A 24,031-nucleotide genomic window follows, 5' to 3' on the forward strand; every position below is an offset into this window, starting at 1 on the left:
CGCCTTGTAATCAAGGTGTCCCGGGTTCGATACCCGGTGGAGGCACATGGTGGTTCGGATACCACTTAAAGCTATAGGTCCAGTCCCGATTAGTGTTACTGTGCATAAAGTGGACTTAAAACACTAACTCAATCAATCAGTCATAACTACACAATTGGATAGGAAATACTATGTGCCAGCCTCCATGGCAGAGTAGTTTAGAGTAGTAATTACTACACTACAGAGTATCGCAGATTACATGTTAAAGTTTGATGACTGGTGCCTCTCTAAGGTCTTCTTGGCTTACAATTGGTGCTGATAGCATGCTTGTCGTGGGCAATGGTTTTCTCTTGTCTGATAGGAATTTTAGGTATATCTGCTTGGAATACGGTGATCTTCTGGTGTAATTTCCAGGAAATGAAATTATGAACTCAAGTTGGACGAAATTGGGAACACTACAGTATGTAAAGAAGGTGGCTGCTAAAACCTCATACAGTAACAAATTACCTAAAATATGCGAGATCTGAAAACCGAAATAATGCTGCGAATTCAAATTTAAACGTGCTTAGACCCCAAACAACATGCATTCAAAACTTACTACCGCAAGAAATCGTCATGTCAAGAAAACTAAAAATCTCAGGAACAGGGATCACATGCAGTGTCTCGGGAATCTGTGAAGCAACGAAGAGAAGGGGAGGGGTGAAAGCGAGTGGGCGGAGCAAAGCAACGCGCTGCTGCAGTTTGCTGGTAGCTGCATCCGCGTTTTCCCCTCCATGCACTCACTTCCTCTCTCACGCGTTCATCGGTCGAACCTTCTCGAGTCACTACTTGCGCAGAGGACTTGTTTTCTTTCGCTTGCTCCAGAAATTATCGGGAATCTCTCATATTACTTGCGTCATTTATGATTATTTTTGTTACCATCTGGTGTGTGGTTACATTACTGTATTATTATTATTATTATTGCAGTGTACTTAATAAAATCTGACGCTTATGAATCTTGCGAAATGCAAACCTTCTTCTTGAATACTAAACGTTGGAAATTTTTAGACAACAAATTTCTGTCTCGTACATCTTGTGCAACAATATCTTGTTTTGAGTAATAATAAGCATATTGTTGTATGTTTTCTTATTTTACGTCGGCTTTCTGCCTGCCCCTTAGTTTAATCGCAACGATGAATATGAAAATGATCAGGTGAAATTGACGGTATCGAACCTTGAACTTTCTGGTTACGAGTTCGCGAGGAGTCGAGAAATATATTATTCCCTCATAAAACACATCGTCTTACTAGACAGAGAAGTATACGAAATGTGTAGAGAATATCAAGGCGGACAACTTTCCTCGATCACGTTTTTCTCTATTTGCGACACTTTATAAAACAGCAATTTTGTATAGTGTATACAACTTCGCAGCATGAGATGCATGATAGTATGAATTTATGCGTTAAAAGTTCTTTGCCCATTGACTGGCTTAACAACACAGGCAGATTTCAGAGACCATATGCAAGTCTTAATTTACCTCTGTGTAGAAAATTAACCTTTGAAGGTTTTGCTTGTAACCTCGATACAATGAGGCCTGTTCTACGATAAACTAAAAATCGCACTTGCTTGTCGGCACCCCTGGTTTCTCACAATAGAGATTTAGATTAGGGACTGGCGATTCGCTGACGCTAGGCTTTGGAAAGTTACTTTTAAAAGTAACTCCGTAACAATTGTAGTTACTCATTATGAAAGTTAGTTAACTTAGTTAAGTTACCTTTACCGTTACTTTAAGAAGTAATTTTAACTCACTTTAAAGTTCGTTTGTGGAACGAGTTGCATGCATGAACTGGAAGATTGTCACTGCTGTCTAAAATTAACATTAATTTCTATTAAATTATGGCAAAGCACGTAATTTATATAAGAAAATGTATAGGTTAGAAAATTGAAAGTAAATCCCTCTATTCGAAAAAAATTGGTCGTAACAATAATGCACATGAAAAGATTAAATTATTATTTCTATTTTTACAGTAAACCGTAATTTTGTTCATTACTATTGGAACGCTTAGAAAAGTAGCTTAATTTTGTTACTTATTACCTGAAAAAGTAACTGTTACTTGTAACCGCGTCTCAAGGAACTAATTAATTCCAATCACTGGCTGGTGCTTGCAATGGAACAAGTAAAGATAAAACTAGTTTATATCTGAAATATCCCCACTACTCAACCAAGATGAAAAATTTGAAACTACTTCCCCTTCATAAGAAAAGCAGTCTGGCGTTTCTTCCGAATTCTATAGATTATGCTACCTGTAGCTAATCATGGTCGACATAAAAGACTTCCACGGTAACGAGACGTAACGCGATAGGGAAATCTGAACTTCGATATCCGTCAACCAGGCGCTGCGACAAAGACCTGCGGAGCCATCTGGTGGTGGAACGAGGAAGCTCGAGCAACGAAATCTTTATCTTGACGTCGTAGCTCTTGGGAAAGCGAAAGGGAAAAATAAGCGGAATGTCGCATGTAGTTGCGGCGAAATCTTAAGGTTATAATTACAAGACGCATACTAGTCTTCTTGATGACCTTCAATAATTGACGATTGCACTTGTAGGTTTAAGTAACTGCACCAGAAGATGGTGATGACGAGTGTGTGCTGTTCCCGGAGTTTATGACTTGCTTGATGGCTGTGTGGTTACGGTCGTTGACTTCCAAATTTCCTCACTTCTGCAAAATGTCAAGGGCTCGAATTCCCGCTATTCTCCGGACGCAAAGGCATTTGTATAATTGCATAACCGAAACGCTAGTTTTCTCTCGTAGCATGCTAAGTTAATTCCAAAAACGAAATTCAATTTTAGGGTCGATCATGCTGTGTTTTAATTTTCGAAACGTGAAACAAACTAGGCATTCTGGATTACAATGTGTAAGTTATTTCAATTAATAATCGTCGAGTCTTTCTCGCAGCGGCGATTAGCCCAATACTAGATAAACCCGACACAATTAAAATTGTAAGGAAAACAACCACTCTGTTGTATTGGGTTTGTAGGTCAGAATCATTTATTTCATTAATCCCTATACAATCACGAGGTTTTGAGTTTTCTCGCTGCCGATTCATCGATTGGTTTTATTTTGCTTCGTTTTTCTGACACTTGTGGCTAATCGCGAAGATGAGAACGAATAGTGTAAAGATTAAATGGATGAAGGGAAAACCACAAGCATACATGGGCAGCACACAACGCAAGTCTCACAAAGAATTACACAGACTGTGAGTCCAGACGCCAGAGCCTCGTTGTCCTACAAGACTGTAGTTACTGGAGTGTAGTACTTGGTAATGAGGTTGACTTTTCTGTGTCTTCGTAGGTCACTCCCACTCTCCATTGTTAAACATTTCGTGTATCGTTTTAGTTTTCCGCCTACTTATTAATTTAACGATAATTGTAAATCCATTATTATTAAAATGAGGAGTCGTCTTCATTTGGTGACGTGTTTGAGTAAGCGTAGTGGTTATCGTAACGCTCTACGACGAGTGGGGGTCCTAACTGCGAATCCTGGGTAATGCATGGAGGTGTGTTTGTTCCGTCATCTCTTTTACCATTTCGGCATTCATCATCAGCCACATGATTTACTTAGATAGGTAGAAAAGCGACATCACCAAATATGATTTCGCTAAAGAGCTACGAGCTCGTATATTAAGGCTTTCTTCAATGATTGATTGATTGGTTTGATTTATTTTACTTCGCTTTTCTGCCACTTTTGGCTAATTGAGATGGTGAGGATGAGTGATGATATGATGAAATTAATGAAGGGACACTCTCAAAGAACATCCATGCCCAGACCAGGACTCGAACCCGGGGGCCCTTTTTTTTCCTTGAAAAGGGGGTTTAAAAATTATGGAACAGTTGATTTAAAATCTTCAATGCTTAAAGAAATGTTTCGAATTTTCTCCTTAATTAAATAATGATGATAATTTACCAAACTTATGTCCGTCAAAGTATAGGTTTAATTAAACATAAATTTGACTGGCTGTTCTGTATGTCTTTCCTGGAGAACTTCCAGTTTCCAAGGAATCATTTTTGATCGTCAAATTTGTAAAGCAATAGGTAATATTGCAGTTTTCCATGCAATATTGTTGATCCTGAAGATTGTCAAATATGTCTTCATGAATATCCCTCTCAATAACTGTATCTAGTGTTTTACATTATCGCCTATGCACTTCTTAGACCAGTTTTATTGTCAAGCTGTTCTTATAACTGAAGTATACCTCCATATTACAAACCCATAATGCTTTGGGCTTTATCTTCAAGCCTATAAACATATATTCTGCTAAAAATGCTGTCATTCTTGTTTGATTACTTGTTACAATTTTGGTTATTATTCAGTGACATTATTGAACGTTTAATGTGCCGGTTCTAACTTTTTGCATTTGCCGGTCGTTTGTCAAAACATGGGTTTTAATACGGAATATGCGGCCACAGCATTTTATGTTTAATAAATGTCAAGCTGAAATGATGATGATATGATTGTATCCGGCTGCAGTGGAATTCGGTTCATTAATAATGTGCAATTACATTTTTAAGTTTTCTCTTACAAAGTGAATGCTCATAATATAATCTACACCAGAAACGCTCTTGTTTATCTGATTTTCATCGTAGATATCATTACTTTCTCCAACATAAAGAGTTCTTATATATTTAGTAACAAGTAATTTTGTACTTTATATTTGTTATATTCGTGTTATCAATACCGAATCTACGCATGACTAATGTCACCATCTTAATGAATTTTAGCCACATAACTCGGATATTTTGCACAAAAAGTCGACGGTATTTATTTAATACTCATGAGCAAAAATTTAGGATAATGTAATTTCTTACTCTTCTACCCACCTGGAGTCCCGGGTTCGAATCCCGGCCTGGTTGTGAGTGTTTCTTCATCTGTTTAATCATATCTTCATTCATCCTCATCTTCGTGATTAGCCAAAAGTGGGAGATAAGCGAAGTAAAATAAATCAAAATAAAAAATGGATGATTCTCGTAGGTACCTGGCGCCCCACAACAGGACAAAACAAGTGGTAGATATTCTCGGTTTCCAGGCAGTCACCATCAAAATGAAACTTGCACCCATTGCACCTCTGATCTCACCTTTAATCCAGGGGCCAAAGAAAAACAACATAAAATTTCAAATTCATGCCGTTTTTAATATTCTCGATGAGTTCACCCAGTTATGTGTTGTAAACAATAATCGTACAAATCGATAAATAAAGATTATTCAGAAAATATTGCAGATACAAAGAAATTGTTTAGTATGGGAACGCATCTGTTATTGCATACTAACCTGATTGATTCTTTTGTTCCAGAATCTGAGAACAATTATATCTAGATTTGCTAGTTTCCGATTAGTACTCAATGGAGCATATAAGTAAACACAGCATAACAGTAAACGCCTATCCACATCTCCAAGCTGATTTCTATGGTCATTCTCGCAGTGGTTAACTCAGTTTCAGAAATATGTTAGGATGAACAAATCATTTATTTCAATGGTGTCATGTTGTCATCTCAGAGCAAGTGGATGGATACTGAAAGGCATGTCAAACGTTTTCCCCATAAATATTGCATTTTTTGTTACAGTTTGTTATAGTGTAAGGACATGAACTTGCTACAAATTTGTCTAGTTGTCTTGTAATAACAATAACTATTTGTTCAAGTCTTCAGTAAAAAAAATTAAAAGAACAGACTGTCTTCTCTTGCTGTCCCCATTTCAGTCATATCATTATTTTACATTTCTATTTGATATTCACTTTTCCGAACAGGCGAGGCCATTATTTCTCTGCCCTTGTTCTGGTTTCTAGGTTGAAGTTATGAATTTCTTATGATAGAGTCCGGTCGCTAACATCCTTCACGCTGCTTCTTCGTCATGAAATATTATAGCTGAACGCCATATCCCTTTGTATTATTTTCAGATCTATCTAAGGAGCATGTGGTAAAACGAAATCATATGTCTTTGTACGCATAAAAACACTTTATCAGTGTTTTCTTACCATTGACTTTTATTACGTTCGTATGCTTCGAGAAAATGGTAACCATTTATTAGTAATGTGTGAATAGGGATCGCAATTGAATTATTAAATTCTTCCACGTGAAAGTGCTCTTGGTACAGTTACTGACACTTCTGGGTTGTAAAGAAACTATTGAAAGGCAATGATGTTAAACAACCCCTTACTCATAGGCCGGTGAACAAGGTATCCTGGGTTCAATCCTCGTAGGATTTCTGAAAACTCAACAGTTTAGATTAGATTTTCGTTACGTGAAGTGAATTGAACCGATCAGTAGGAACTTTTGCCCTATTAAAAATTGTCGCCATTTGGATATTGTCTCTGTACTTGTTTGGATTAATTGTAATATTTAACATTAAATAAGCTGAAAGACTGTTAAACTAAAATATTTGAAAACAGTCGCTCCTTTTCGTCGTATTTTCTGTTAAGAGAACGATCAACCAAAGACTGACACCAGTTTAAAATAATAACATTCACAACTGCTGTAGACAATACATTAAGTAAGATTATATAGTTTTCGATAAACATGTACCGTAAAGTAAACAGCAGTAGCAATAATTTGAATTGAAGATAAATTATATAATAAAAATAAAGTGAAATCTTTATACAGGGTGCTCGGAAATTCCCCTTACAAACTCCTAGGGTAAGTAGAGGGGACTGAGTAGACAATATTTGGAACAGGAACCCACGTCCGGAAACGTACCGTTTCCGTGCTACAACCATGACAATGTGTCGGATGTGCCTGTGTTGCTATGCAACCGGGTAGGCATTACTTGACGTCAGAAGATCACCTGATGGCACGTGACGTCTACAAATTGTTGCGTTCCACTGTCGACACGGGTGTTGATCAATGAATAGTAAGTTTCTTTTTTGTTCCCTTGGCATTGTTACCAAATAAATTTGTTTGTATTATGGACTGAGTCACACGTCATTCACTTCTGTACCTTACGTAACACCTCATTTGACATGGTTGTAATAAATGATTACACTTTAGGTCCACCTTCTACCGAACCCAGGACTCCTTGGCCGTGTGTATGTGTGCGTTTTTTTTGTTTTTTTTTAGTTCAACAGTAGAGAACATAGCCAAAATTACACTAAGATGTGAGGAACATCATCAATGGAATCCATTGAATATGATCCTTCAAGAACAAAAAGGTAAATCGGAAGAGAGCGGGATTATAGTTGTTACGGTTTATTAACCATTTCCCCCTTACTCTGGTTGTTGCTTCAACGTTGACTTGACACGTGCTTTTTAAAAAAAATCTGTTGGAAGATGTATTTTAAGCTTTGTTATAAAATTCAATTTTATGTATGCAGACAGAAAATGCAATGTCAATGTAGCACGGGCTAAGAAAATGCACGTGGAAATTTCTTTAGTCGCCATATGGAGGGCTTCGTTGTTTATCAACGTGCCTCCTGCCTGAGTAACAATTGCCACTAATCTATAAATCCATAAGCAGCCACTCAGGCGCATCTGTGAGGGTCCCATGAAGGCACGTTCTCTGGATTCTGTAATTTAACTCGAACACCATAAACGCTAAAATATTGGAGCATTCCATTTTCACGGATGGGACAATCAAACTACAATTTTTATATTAAAGTAACTATTCTACTTATAGTTAAGCAACATTTTCTTACAGTATCTGTGCAATGAAATATGAAACTTAACACTATTGGTTAAACATAACTACCCTTAAAATACTTTCTCAGATTTATAGCTATATAAGTGAACAATTTTGCGTCACGGGTGTGACAGACGAAACACTGCCAATTTTCTTAATAATTTTCTTTTAATTTCTGTGAATTGTCAAATGATGAAAAATAAATTATTTTTTAATACAAAGAGTGAAGGTAATTGACCTTTGAATATTCTTGTGGAGTTGAGGAGAGAATGTAACAGTTAAAGGAGAAATTGTTTTTTGGTGTCACGGGTGGGACACAATACAAAAGTAAATTAAAAAGTTAAAATAAACTAAGAATATATAAAATACCTTCTACATTCTAACTTAATTGTGTATAATACTTGAATTTTTGTGCAAATGACAATTTTAGATTGTTCACTTACAATATAGGATAAAGTTACAGCATTGCATTTAATTTAAAAAATTGAGATTCAGTGGTACTGTGACATGGAATGCCCCCTGAAGTAGCAGAAAATTAATAATATACATCAAGCGGTCTTCATAATATTCTATCTATTCCCGTATAAAATCCACTTACTTCTTTCAAGGTTGAAAAGTTGGATGTTACAAGGTGAGGGAAATTACTTGATAGTCAGTAGTATTTGTAATCAATATACGAATGAAGAAACTAGATTTACTACTTCTGCTCAACGCAAGCTTCCGATCTATTATTGGATACATCAAGCACGCGAGCCTCTGATGAATAAAATTACGCAATAAGCTTATTGATCATTAGATGGTCGGTTTCCAGAAATACGGCAGAGCTCAAGGCTAAAAAAGAACGCAATAAGTAATGCAGAGCTCATTGTAAAGTTTACGGAACAACTTCCTTTGTTTAAACTAAAAGATCTGAATAGCAAATTATAGATTTTATAAAAGCTATCCCGTTCATAGCTTTGTTTGCAATTTCATGTTAGTCCACTTTTATACCCAGATGGGCTATTTGGGACTGGAACTACAGTTTAAAGTGAGATCCGAACCACTATGTGCCTCCATCTAGCATCGATCCCGGGACCTCTTGATTACAAGGGGGCGACGCTTTCGGGGAAGTCCGCCTGTGCATTGTACAAGGACCAACACATTCTCGGTCTTTGTGGAGGTCATGTGATCAACACCACACGCCGGCCGCCTTTACACCCAAATCTCCATTGATTAGAAGCCGGTGAGCTCCAGAGGCGCTCTATGCAAGGGCATTGTCGAAATAATTCTGGCGTGACATCAACCACCCGGAGTTCGAACCCGGGTCTCCCGCACGGCAACTCAAGAACTTTCATCCGGAAATTTGTCTCGTTATGTATATACAATAGCCTTTTCAGCGCACAATCAAGATATTTATTTATGTAGCCGATTGGATTTTTGTAACGCGTTACCAAACAGTGATCCTACGTTCGAATTGTGGGAAATGCATAAGTGCTATTTCTTCATGCTTGCACCTTGACCTCACGTATCATATTCATCTTCATTGTTGCGATTAACTCGGAACGTGAAACAACCACACTGAAAATGCAAACAAACTTGTCAATATATATTATACATACATAGGTTGTACACGTCCATTAGTGTTGCCCACGGGACGAGACGGGACAGGCTTTTAAAAATTCGAGACGAGACGAGATTGATCATGTATCCCGAGACAAACGAATATTTTCGAGACGAGACAACATTTTACAGCATTTCCACGAGACGAGACAGGTCAAAGTCTCGTGGGCAACACTAACGTCCATGCTTGAAACTAGTTACGTAAGTTGTATGTGCATGGACATATACTTATTTTGGCGAATTATAGTTACAAAGAACGTGATGATAATTTTTAGAATATCAAGTTGGGTAGGATGCATACATATTACCAGCAAATTGTCCATCAATGAGTTCTTTGCAAAGAGTGATTCAAGAATTGCAACAAAATGCTATGGAAGCAGTTGACAACCTCTGTCTCAGCATCACTACAATTCCGTTCTTTGAAAACACGTAAGATATGAGAGACAATTTGCTTAGTAATAGTTTTGCATACCACTGTACAGTGTGTTTCTTACCGGTATAGTTGAAAAATGTATAAACATTTTTAATTTTGTGCCTGTGCCTGTCAGATATTACGTAAACATATGTCGTTGGCTTTTCACTGTCTACTTTGGAGCACACTTGAAAATATGAACGGGTCATCCCACTTCCACGGTGTGGCACCCTTCAAGTGCTGTGTGGTAAATAGGATCAGCACCATAAGCAACAAGTTTCCTGAAAGAAGCCGTGCAAGAGTAGCTGACGCCGCGTAACACCGAGAAAAAGAAGCCGAAGTGTCTCGGGCAGAACGAAGTCAAGAAGACGTCGCAGGCTCGATAATGTTTGCGTAACAAAAGGCCTCGCCGCGAAACCCGGAGAATACTTCCTCTTCTAATCTAGCGTGGCGGGTAAGTCTTTTAGCTCACGAGAAGGCTACGGTACGCGTCCGTTCGAGGAAACTTTGCCATGTTGCCATGAGTTTGAAAATGTTCGGCGAGGACGAACCTACCGTGCCTCCCCGACCAGGCTACGCGCTCATGAAAAAGTGAAACAGCTTCGGACATCATGAAAAATTCCTGCCCCACTTTTCTTCTTCCTCGAAAACTGCTGAACAGAATATCGCTCTTGAATATCTACTATGTCAGAAACCAGCCCAAGGGCGCTTCGCGACCCGTGTGTGCCCTGTTGTAAATATGAGACCGACACGTGTGTAGCTTCGCGCGGAAAGAGTGCGCCATGTTCAACTTGTACAAGTCTATGTCCAAGCAGGACAAAGCCGAAGGTGTCAGCAGGCCCGAGGAGGACGTCATAGGACACGACCGGTTCTGCCAGATTCGACCTTCGAGGAGTTCAAGAAGGCGAAGATCTGCGTTGCCCAAGAAAACGCAGTCGATTGCATCGTTCAATTCCCCCAGCGTGTTTCAAGTTTCCTTCTCGTTCCGCGGCTCGGGGGTGAAGTCTTCCGGTGAAGATGATGATTTTCTCGGGGAGAAAGTTCCCCTTCGTTCCGGGGATGGACGGCCTGTGACGGGGGAAGACCAAACATCCGCTTCCTCTCTCGCGAAATTATTTTCTTGCGTGTCCATTGGTGGAGCCAGCGGTGCGCGCAGGCAGACCTCCGGGAGGTGAGTACACACTTTTCTGTCATGCCAACGCACGTGTATCAAGCAAGAACCTCACAGAATTACTGCACGATTTATTAAAATTCTTCTTAAACTCTTAAATTCAAGCACATTCTCTAATATGTTTTAAAATTCAAAACATAAAAATTTTTGGTCACTATATATTTTGAGTGTATTTTGGCACAGACTAATTTCATTTGAATCTGGATTTTTTTTTTTGTTATTTAGTGCCTTCTTTCTTCCACTTTTGGCTAATCGCGACGGTGAGGATAAGTGACGATTAGATTAAATTGATGAAGGGACACTCTCAAAGAACACACATGCCTTCACCGGGATTTGAACCCATGAACTTCGGTGGCGAGACCGAAAGTCTGCCATTTAACCCGCCTGGCCATCGATCCGGCTGTAACTGGCTCTTATATTCCTCGTCGTTTCATACTTACTTGAAAATATTTTTTATGAACACACAATTTGGTTTAATTCGCCTGTATAGATTCAATGTCAATACAATTTTTAACTTATATTTAATTGTTATTTATTGAACAAGACACAAAGTTGGGTTAACAAAAAAATCTGAATAAGTTATTAAGATATGGTATGAGTTTTCCATATTTCTTATCTGAGACATTTTTAACTACAAATTTTATTATTAAATTCGTACAAGCGTCCATTGGTTTATAACTCTACTCAAAATTCTATCATAACGCTATTAATTTTATAATCAGTTACTTTCCGGGAGTTTCTTGTAATATCTGGCTTCTTATAACTAAGCACAGAACAAAATGGATTGTTTGAAAAATTGCTAGTCTATTGTTTATTACTATTAAGCAACTAATATATTTGCTAAATTTATCATACATTTTGAATTACATCATTTCATTAAGTGAACAACATAACAACATACAACAAACATAATGGTGACAACTCGGCTAGATTGAAGGAAATTTTATACACAAAATGAACTTCGCGGTTCATTACAGAATGGCAATCGTTATAATGGACAAGGTTGGATGAGAAATAATGACAAGATGACGTGCTAGTTGGTAAGATAAACACAATGCTGCATGCAACGCAAGCGTACTTACGTATGAATTAGGCACGCAAGTTAATATAAAATAGTATGAGTATCAAACACAAAAAGAACAGGCATTCTGAAAGCCATGCATGGTGATTCATGCCTGAAGCTAGATGCTCAATATCGTGTAACTCCTAACGTTTTTGTGTTGGCCCAACGTTGTTAATCCACTCCTAAAATTTGTGTTAATAGGAATTCAGTAGAGTTCCTACTTTTCATTCAAAAAATGACACATGAAAAGATTAATTCGTCAGAGTAATAAACGACAATTGTAAGAGACCTACTGAGAGCTCAGTGGTCACGCAATCGTATTGAAATCAAGGAGTCACTGGCAGGGCATACGCGTATTTAAGTGCATCGGATTCCACTTTGAACTGTAGGTTGAGTCTGATTTTTATTTGAAAAACAAAAGTACTTCTGAGATTGGAACCAACATTTCCTTTCACAAAAATATGTATCGTTTAGTGCTGAAAATATGTTTTTATGCTGTTACAATGAAGTAACATATTCCATAAGTCTGATTTTTCGTAGAATTTGCCTTTTATTAATTTACATATATATTTTCTTCCGTACACCCTTGATTAAAATGGCATGGAAAACGTCAAGATACAGAATAGTACAGAGTTATTATATCAATAAAACAAAACACAAATACACATTGTTTAGTACTATAACTGACATTATTACATCATTAAAACAAGAATAAAAATAATAGACGGATTGTTTATTGGAAAGTCAGGCATAATTTTATTATTTGAAGCGCTCGGGTGTAATACATGGTGACAATTTGGTCATTTCCAAGTTAATTAAGAAAAAATGTTATTAGGAGCTAAATTGTTTTCGTGTCACGTTTACCAATTTCAGAAGACTTCACTGAGTCCAAAGCAAATGGTATGACATGTCAATTTTATTCGAAAACCGAAGCACATTTCACTTTGTAACTGATAAATGACCAAAATGTCACTTACCATGTTTTACACTCGAGCCCTTCATTTATAAATTGGTTTGTCATTTGTTGTTCGTTCTCTTAATAAAACGTACGGCAAAACATAGTCACTCCTTTCCACAGTTGCTGTAGACAATGCATTAAGAACACATTGTTTATTACATTGGAATTTTAGGCAGGGAGGCTGTTATGTGACTCTTTCATGAGAGTTACATGTGAAGTGTATACAAATTGAGCAGTACCGATTGTGCATGTTTCTAAGCTATATTGTTATCTTCAATTAATTCTGCGAGACTTTAGATTTTTCTCTGTCTTTGGGAGTTAGCAGTTTTATGTTATGAGGCAGCTTGCTGTAGAATATTTTATCTGCATTCGTTGGTGATTGTTTTGAGATATTGAGTTTGTGCTGTTTTTGGTAGTAATTCCTACTGTTGTGATTATGTATTTCACTATTTTTGGCCAAGTTCGTAGTATTTATAATAAACTTTATTGACTTATAGATGTATGGAGAGTACGTACACTGTCATTATTTGTTTCTCCCTGAATAATTCTTTGCAACATGCACTATGGTCTAGTTTGTACATTATTCTGAGCGGTCTCTTTTCATGCATTAGTATTCTGGCTGTATTATTATAAGATGCTTCCCTCTTGTTATTATGCCATATTCTGTGTAGGGGTAAATTAGTATTGGGTTGGTGCGAATGAAATGTCCGGCTCAGGTGCATCATTGCCAAAGGCCAAAAAAATCAAAACTACAATACCTGGTTAATCAAAATAGTCGCCGTCTGCAGCCACACATTTTTGTCATCCCTCAGCCAACAATTGGATTCCATGGCGAAAGAAGTCTGGAGTCTGCGACGCAAAGATCTCCTCAACGGCATGTTGCACCGCCCGATCATCAGCAAAGGTCTTCCCTGTCAGGAAGTGATCGAGATGCCGGAAGTGATGGTAGTCAATGGAAGAGAGGTCGGGAGAATATGCTGGATGAGGAAGGGTTTCATATTGCAACTGATGGAGAGCCTGCACCGTCCTTTGTGCGACATGTGGGCGAGCATTGTCGTGCAACACGAGGACACCATGTCTGTGGACCATTGCTGGATGCTTGTGGAGAAGTTTGTGGTGCATTTCATGGAGTTTAGCACTGTAAAAATTTGCATTGATGGTTTCACCTCTCCTGAGAAAGACATGATGGATCACACCCACCATAGACCATACCAGCAACACCTTCCGTGGGTGGAGAGGTGGTTTCGGAAACCGCCCTGGACGTTGATCACGATCCAAACATTGTCCTGATATTTTATGATTGTCATAGCAGATCAATTTTTCATCTGAAGTGACAATCCGATGCAGGAAACCATCCCGGTTATTCCTTACACTCAAAGAACTGCACACCTCCAGACGGCGAGTCTTGTTGGCCGGTGTCAAATTATGTGGTATCCATGAGTCCAACTTTTTCACTTTACCGATCACACGGAGCCGCCGAACGACAGTGGTATGGTGTATGCCTAACTCGTCTGCAATGGCACGAACACTTTTCTGAGGGTCCGCTTCCACGGGGTTCCTGAGGAGCTTATCCGAACATGATGTTGGTCGATGGCCACTGGGTTCATTTTGAAATGCTGTGTCACCGGAACGAAATTTGACAAACCAGCGGCGAATGGTTCGTTCATTTACCATTCCTAGCCCAAATGCACTGTTAGTGTTTTTAGCGGCTTGCTGAGCAGAATGTCCCAGTTTGAATTCGTAAAGACAAATCACTTGCAGTTGTGTGCTCTCCATGGTGCACTTTCAGACGACCCTGTTCAGCAACATACTGCATCCTGACTTTCTGGATGCTCCAGCCTGTTTGCTGGACGTATACAGAGTTCATGACATTAGACCTGTGACCTCAGTCAATCCCTGTGTTGTGCTGTTGAGGTGAGTTTCCCACCTGACGTCAAAGCGGACATTTCATTCGCACCAACCCAATAAGTAATATGCATTTGGTAATTTCTGATAGATTATACTCAGCCAGTCGCTTTAGCAGGTATTACCCCAGATGTTAATTTGCTCTTCTCATGTTAATTTTTGATCTAGTGTTATGCCCAGGAAATTCACTGAAGATACAGTTTCTACACTGTATGTGTGCATGGTATATACATAGAGTTTGTCTCAAATCCATGTTTCGGATTGTACATTTTGTTTTATCGATGTTTATTATTAATCCATGTGAGGTTGATATTTGTGCCAGTTGATTCTAGTTCTGGAATACTGTTCACTTCACTCGCAACGTCTTCGCACCAATGTCTAAAATAGAATTGGGGCCCCTTCGAGTAGTCGCAAGATACTAAAAGTGGCCAGTAAGACAGTATTGAAGAACAATAATGCTAATGTGTGAAAGATAGCCAAGTTATGATTGCATTGTGGTAAATCGTTTTTTTCTTCTCTTTTACTTTTTGATCATTTTGCGTCATTTTTCTACCTCCACGTAAAGGCCTATTGCACAGTGGTTCAGGTTACAACCTACAATTACTGTAGGTTGAGCAACGGTTAACCTATCTGCGCATAAATTGAATTTAAAACAAACCTTTCCGAATTTTTACCTTTTGGGTTAGTCACGAATTCACACCAAACACTCCACCACATAGGCTGGTTTTGAATAAACACTTTATCTCCTGACAGACATACTTTCCACGCTCCCTGTTGCAACTAAGCTGTAAAAATGGGCCCATCTCATTGTAGTCACGCTCAATCTCAACTGCTTAAAGCAGGATCTACCGTATACAGAGTGCCAGTGAAAGTAAGCTGTTGTCCCAGTCCATTCTTCTAGGAAATTATTTTTACGAATTCAAACCACAACTTAGATCTTTTCAATTTTATTTTTAACAATGCCAGAATATAGAATTCTAATAGACACCTAGTTAATATTTTCCTTTCCTTTTATATCAAATTCAAATAAATTTATATCCTACAACTTAATTGATTAATAATTGGGGGACAATACGTGAGTAGTGCCCGCGGCCATACGACCGAGAATTATAGATTAGGTTCCTGGATACTGAAACTAATAATAATCTAATTATCAATTGAAAATAACAAACCTAATATTGAACAAATAAATAAATATCTAACTAAAGAATTAGAAGGAACCCCAATTTACTTACATCCCCCATCGGATAGACACACTCACCATTCACGTGTACAGTAAGAGTTACTCCACTCTTTCCCCCTTAACGGATGCCTCCCGACTGAGCAGGCTTGATTCTTCCTCACGGCTCTGAGCATGCTAGCCAATCAAATGAGGCAAGACGTCATACAATGATACCAACTCACTTTGTGGGCAGAGGGTTATACTGTCCAACAGGCATATTTTGTACAACAAAAACCCATTACACGCACTCCACTCTACATTCTTGTAAGTTTCCTTTGAGGCACTTAGTTGTTTATACGATCGTAAAATATCAGATTGTGGTAATGCTGTCTTTCCACAGAAGTATTAACAAATTTGAAAATAAATTTCAATGCCCCTAGTTTTTTTATGACTTGACTGCATGAATATTTACCGAGTTGTTTAAACACAGGAGTACACAAGAAAATACCTAATTTTACATAAGGAACTGATATTAAAACTAATTTAAGGAAGATTAATTAAATCAATGACTGATAACAATATTTTTGATCAAAAGACCACCATGTCTCAGAATTGTTGGCTAACTAGCTCTGTAACTGACTGTTTGCATTTATTCCAAAGTTTCAAAGTTTAAATCCAATTTATGAACAGAATGGACCTACGGTTTAAAGAAGCACTATGTGCCTCCACCGGATCAAACCCGGGACCCATTGATTAAAAGGCGATAGAGTTACCACTCCGTCACCAGAGAGGCCCTCACTACTGCAATTCTACGACAAAAAACATGAGATAAACATTTAGTTGATCCATTACACATAAAAATGGTATTGAATTTATATTATTTGTTTAGTAGTGGAAGTCATATTTGATCCATTCTCTATCTCTATTTTTTTAAGACTTTGCACAATACAGATCCTGCTGATCATATAGTTGTGGTAGAATCCATTGTTTTCAGTAGAGTACGTAATACTAGAATATTAATACTATATATTTAATTCAATTCGTTCTTATACGGAAATTTGATCACAATTTCATATTCCAGTTCTGATAACAAACAAACTTGACATTATTTTATTAGGAGGGGTGGTGAGAATAGTTTCTAAGATGTGACTAAATAAGAAATTAATTAGTAGTACGTCCATACTTAAATACAGCCAGCCTGTACAGTACACGGTCGTAAGTTTTCAGATTTTTCCTCAACCTGAATAGATAGTTGAGGTGTGAATTATTATCAGAAACCCTTGATATTAGTGATGGATTTTGTTAGGATCTTACAACAAAATCTATCGCTACTTGGAATGTCATCTGCAGCAATTTTTCCTCCATTTTTGCAAATCAATAACCTCTACAGAGTGAAAACAAATGGAGATTTCATTCCCTCTCTGTTGGCTTGACCTCATTGTTTAAACATCCTGGCACGTGTGCCAATGGCGATTTCGCCTGGCAATTTGGGTTTTATTTTCTCATCTTTATCTGACATAACGGAAAAGCTGATGAAAAGGGAAATGAATATGATGAAGATAAGGAGTGTCTGTAAGCTCTAGTACAATAAGGAGGAAATATAACCTTGTGTATCTTGATTAAAGAAAAAAACTTTGCAACTTACTCATTTAGTTGCCTCATTGACATATGCCATATTGACATACATATAGTCCAGGCAAACTAAAGCAATTTTAACTCAAACCTGGGCAAAATTGCTTCAAAAGGTTTCTAAACTATTTCTAGCTCAGGAATCATTGCTGAATAACATATCCAAAATCAGACAAAATCGGACCACGGGGAAAAAAAATGGATTTCAAAATGGCGGACTGGCTACTGTGAATTTCTTAACATTTTATGTTTATTTGTGAATAATTTTTAATATTTTGTGTATTATTACTTATAATTGTTTTTTTCTTGCTGTGTCAAATTATATTTTGCCTTTTAAGAACGTAAATCTCTGAATTGTGTGCGATTTGTGAGAAAAAAATTGGACAATGGACAAGATGTAGTTAAAATATTATCACCACGAATGATCAACATTGCATGCGACTTGATAAATGCTGATAGAACCGGGTCGTAACGATTTTCTGTTGCAAGCTATGGTGTAGATTCTCTCCATCATTGCAGAAGCCGGACATCACAGTTACGTCAATTCCTTACACCTGTAATTGCAGAAAACGTTGTTTATCGTCTGAAAATCCAACCGTGCAGAAAATGTTCCTGAAAGGTAAATTTGTGACAACATGAAGTGACAGATTATGGACCGGACTCGGATTGAATTTTGATTTTGTTTGAAGACCACTTTATGCAGAGAAAGGCAAATTGGGCTGGACCTACAGTTTAAAGTGGGGTCCGAACTACTATGTTCCTCTACCGGTATCGAATCCGGCTGGGTCCAACACGGATCAGACCTCGTAATAGAACAAGCACTAGAGCATTCCCTGCAGAGCAAGGGAGGACTGACAAGAAGAAGCGGATTTACAGAAATCCAGAAGGCAACATGGATATTGTGCATACACCTGTGTTCCACTTATAACTTAGCAATGCAAGAATATATATAAGAAGAAGGGTGCGGGATGAAAGCAACGAAGTGCTGCGCGGTGTAACGGCCGTAAAGCAAAACGCTTTCTGCTGCCAATTTCTTCTTTTATTCTTAACAATGACCAGTGTATTGTTTTACACAAATAACAAATAATATTGCACGTTTATTTGTCTTTTGATGCTACGAAGAACAGAAAAAAATTAAAACAAATTTAAACATACATTTTCAAAAAAACATGCAAATAACCACAAACTATGAAACATCATCTATCAAAATGTGTTTTAAACAAGTCTGAAAAACATGTTTAAAATACTTTGTTTTAAACGTTTTAAACATTTGTAAAAAAAACAAAGCCATGTGTTTTAAACTTTTCAAACAAGTTGTTCTTGAACACATTCAACACTATGCAGAGTTCCCCTAGACTTGCGAGCTGACATGTTTACTACGGAACTACTGGACCGCGAATGAGCAGTCGAGTCGCCCCTCCCGTGGATGCCCCTCCCCTCCGCATGTTCATTGGACGAGGCGCACACCCTTCAATATGCGCCAAGAGCGCGTTCGCGTTCTCTTACTCCAGAGAATCCGGGAAAGGAATATAGATGATGTCTTACGAAATTTGTGCGTATCCTCGTGCATTATTCGAATGATAAAGAATGTTCAGGAGAGCAGTCGCAGTTGTCATGCAACACTCCAATACACCAACAAGTCACAAATGGAAGAAGCTGAAGAAATTCAGAGTACAAGCCAGTGCGTTTTGGGTGATAGATCTCTCCAACATTCCGATCCCATGGCGAAACACAGGAGAATATTGCAATCCCCTGTACAGATTTCACTCTGAAAACAGATGGATGGCCTATCATTGTTTTTGATAGCTACACAGGTTTTCCCATGATCAAGAGCATAATTCTCAGAAGATTCTGCACTCCATCGCTAATGAAAACAACCACCAAGCAATTATTTCGCTCATAGGTGAGACGTTGAAGAAGCACCGAAGTGCTGTGTACAATGCAGGATGCTCATGAGTACATCGTTCGTCCTGCAGTCTCATCATCACAAAATACAAGTATTTGTACAACATTAATAGAGGGAAGAGGCAGACTTGCTTCTGTACCATGCCAAGAACAATGGTTTCAAGTCGTACTATCACAGTGACATAATACGGGGACAATCTCCCAATACTGTGTATGATATCCTCGAAATTCAATCATTGTTGGGTCGTTTCATCCGCAAGCTGCTCCTGTTTCTATATGTTTTCATGGACTGTAATACCATACCGAGAATTTTTTCTGGCCTCCCCGATGGCGTATTGATAACGTCCGTCGCCTTGTATTCAATGGGCTCAGGGTTCGATATCTGGTGGAGGCACATATTGATTAGGATCCCACCTTAAAGTGCATGTCCAGTCCTGATGAGCGTATCTGTGAATAAAGTGGACCTAAAACATAAACTCAAATCCACATCCACAATGTGCTCACTTGGGAAATCCTCAGCATTAGACAAACTGATGAAGGTAACTGAACTCCGCTCAGCTGCAAATTCATTTTGTTTTCATTCCTGCCAACATTCAGATATTGAAGCCGTTGAGAGAATATAAATGCTTAGCCTATGTTGTATGACCACGAGTCGTTGGAACCCACAAAGGAATTACATATGTCGTCGAATGTTAATTGAAAACATAGCTGCAGGTTAATCTTTTGTTACACCTGAGTGTTTTGTCACCTACCGATTAGTCTACAAAGTACCATAGCTTTCGCATACACTTTCAAATAAGAATCTGTAAGTGTACAGTGAAGAGCAGGAATTAAATTCAGTGCAAGAAAGAGCGAGGTGCTAATAACAGCAAGAAACAGAGCTATTAACGAAAAAAGATGGACACGGAAGTGCTGAGGGTAGTGGAAAAATCTATCAAGAGTGGACTCTATCAAAGCGTTCGTAGATTAATTTGGAACAGGGATGTACCTATGAAATGCAAGAAGGTAATATACAACACATACTATGTGCCAATAATTACGTATGGAACAGAGACTTGAACAATGACAGAGAGAGAAAAAAAAAGTGCAGGCAGTGGAGATGAAATTTTTAAGGAGTATATTTGGGGAGACTAGAAGGGATAGAATAAGGAATGAGGAAATCAGACAGACAGTGGGGGTTGTGAAGCTTCAGGACAGGATAGATCAGGCACAGATGAGATGGTTCGGACACATGAAGAGGATGGATGCAGAAAAGACTACCAGTAAGAGCATACAATGCACAAGGAGTGGGAATAAGGCCAAAGGGGAGACCAAGATGTCAGTGGAAAGAGCAGATAGTGGAGAATGTTAGGAGAAGAGGACAAGATTGGAACACCGTGGAAAGATATGATTGGTGGAAGACCAGGAAAATATGGAGAGGATGACTTCTATACCGACTCAGCCAGAGGCAGGAAACGGCGAAGGGTGATGATGAAATGTACATAAGATATGATGTGTACGCTAGTGTTTACAGGTGGGGTTGGTATGTAAAGAATAATTCCTGCTATGGAGGGGCTGTTCACGCACTAAATCCAGATTTCCTACTTAAGATGATTTGCTGCTCCTGCACGACGAACCTTGATGATACTTCACGATGTGGAATCGATTGTCCTCTTCAAAAGCTCGTGGCGAGTGGTTGCAATGATAATATGATGGCAGTCATTAGTGTACGCAGGATTATTTTATTTGGGGGGGGGGAATGAAGGTTGGAATTATAAAAATGGACATTACCTACGTTCTACTGGGGGATGCACAATAAAATATTTTGTGTAGTTGAAACTTTCACTCAAAATTGAAATCTAAGGATTGATTTAAGAGAGATTTGCATTTAGCATTTTGATTCTTCCCAATCTCTTTGCTGCTTTCATTTAAACATTTTGATATTTCTCAAAATTCCAGGAGGGACTGTAGCCCCCCTCCATGTGTACGCTAGTGTTTACAGTGATTAAAACGATTAATTAAACTTTGTGCATCCTTAGAAGTTGACTTTATAATTAAGAGAAGTTAAAAAAAAAATATTTGAAGTTATTGTTATTTTGTCAATTTCTGACTTCTATAAGTAACTTTTAATATCAAAATTACATGAGAAATGGTATATTGTTGAAAGATACACGTACTTTTAGTTTAAATATTATTAAATGTAAATACAACCATTACCTCTCTCTAAAATGGGTATTTTTTTATTTTTCTCTTTTGTAGAAAACAGCCAGTTCGCCATTTTGAAATCCGTTTTGGGGGGGTTTCCCTTTGTCCGATTTCGTCTCATTTTGGATATGTTATTCAGCAATGAATTCTGAGCTAGAAATTATTTATAAATCTTCTAAAGCAATTTTTCCCAGGTCAAAGTGTAAATTGCCTGCACTAATATGCCTTATGTATTTAACTAACAGAACCCTGAAATTGTATGTTCGAGTCTCGGTCATTGTGTTTGCTTTAACATACATCTTATCTTTCCGATTAGCATAGAAGAGCGACGTAAATAGAAAAATAAAACAAGTATTACAGCAAGCTCGTTCTAATTCCAAGCTTTGTGGATTTCTACCGCATTTTTTCGACATTACGGCATTTCATAAAAATTGCATCTTTACTTTTAAACAAATTACTTTGACTTTTTTCGGAATGAGTATGATCAATTTAACCGTCGACAGATGTTACGGAAAGATGTGGCTATTCCAGATTCACGTTTGTTATCTACTAGATTGAGTCAGTGAAGTAAATGCTTTTTCCCTTTTGTTATTCTGCAAAGTTGCGTGGATTGTTGACAACTTTGCGTATATGATAGTCAGCAGTTTCTAACAAACAGAAGATAACGAAAGAACAGAACAACTCTGTTGATAAGTGCGTATTAACTCCACAATTTGTGTATGCCAATTTCCTTGGAATTCTTGCCGCTTGAAGCAATTAAACTATTCCATCTTTATAAAAAAAAAAACAATGTTTGTTTTTGTTTAAAGTACGTTCCTGGGATATATACCCTTCCAAACCGTTAAAAGCACCAATACCCTTGCACTAATTGATGGCACTGCAGAAATTCTTATTCTTCACCTGCTGTAGCCCTACTTGCCACATGTTGCACCTGTAGACGTGTTAAGAGATGATAGAATGACTACATTAAAAAAAATCAATTTCATTAAAAAAAAAGCAGTAGACTTTTCACATTCAAATATTTGCTTGATCAGTGAGTTGTTCTACGTCACGTATTAACTAACTAACTCCCTAGCCTTCTTAAACCCGGAGGTTCATGGCTGCAGCAACACAGGCCTTCCATCTTTCCCTATCTTGAGCAAGTTCTATATACTCTTTTCCATCCCTACCGATTTCCCTTAGGTCCATCTCAACGTTGTCCCTCCATCTTCGTCTTGGCCTTCCTACAGGTCTCTTACCATCAGGTCTTCCAACAAGAATCCTGCAAACTCCTCTTTCCTCTCCCATTCGTGCCACATGGCCTGCCCACCTAAGTCTTCTTGATTTAATTATTCTAATAATATCTGGACATGAATACAAATTATGTAGTTCTAAATTATGTAACCTTCTCCACTCACCTGTCTCCTCATCCCTTTTAGGTCCAAAGATTTTCCTAAGGATCTTATTTTCAAATACTCTCAATTTATGTTCCTCTTTCAATGTAAGGGACCAAGTTTCACATCCATATAATACTACATGCAAAATTACTGTTTCGTATATTTTAACTTTTAGTTTCTTAGATATTAAACGAGAAGACAAAAGTTTATGAAGAGAGAAGTAACATGCATTTCCTGAATTAAGCCTACTTTTTATTTCCTCTTTAATATAATTTTCATTTGTTAATATTACTCCTAAGTATTTGAATTTGGAAACTGGTTCAAACGAGTTGTTATCAATAATTAGATTTTGATTATTACCTAACACTTGGTTTCGGCCTGTAAGCATATATTTAGTTTTCTCTTTGTTAACTTCCAAACCTCTCTCTTTAGCAGTTTTGAAAAATATTTTAGCATTATTCTTAATTGTATTCACATCATCCCCCAGTAAGTCTACATCATCTGCATATGCTAACAACTGAGTCACACCATTTAATTTTAGTCCTTCTTTAGTTTCTTTTACCTTCCTAAAAGCATATTCTAAGGCAAAATTAAAGAGCAATGGAGATAATGCATCTCCTTGTTTTAACCAATCATGAATTGTAAATTTGTCAGACATATTAATACCCACACGAATTTTACTTTCTGTTTCACTGGTGCATATTTTTATCATACTAACAAGCTTCTTAGGTATTCCAAACTCTACTAATATATTACATAATTTATCTCTTTTGACCGAATCATATGCTTTTTTGAAATCAATGAAAAGCTGATGGACATTTTGATTATATTCCCACTTTTTTTCAAGTGTCTGTCTGATGTGAAAAATTTGATCTGTAGTTGATCTGTTACGTTTAAATCCACATTGATAATCACCTATAATTTCATTAGCATATGGGGTTAGTCTTGTTAAAAGAATGTTAGATAATATTTTATATGTTGTTGAGAGTAGAGAAATTCCACGGTAATTATTGCAGTTCATTTTATCACCTTTTTTAAACACA

General features: G+C 37.7%; 1 protein-coding gene across 2 annotated transcripts in view; it reads left to right on the forward strand.

Moving 5' to 3' along the window:
* The window catches only part of Slob (Slowpoke binding protein), a 395,646-nt gene that overhangs the window by 204,705 nt on the left and 166,910 nt on the right, over positions 1 to 24,031 (forward strand). The window lies entirely within an intron of this gene.

Source organism: Lepisma saccharinum, chromosome 2 (assembly GCF_977018435.1).
Source record: "Lepisma saccharinum chromosome 2, izLepSacc3.1, whole genome shotgun sequence".
NCBI classification, from domain to species: Eukaryota; Metazoa; Arthropoda; class Insecta; order Zygentoma; family Lepismatidae; genus Lepisma; species Lepisma saccharinum.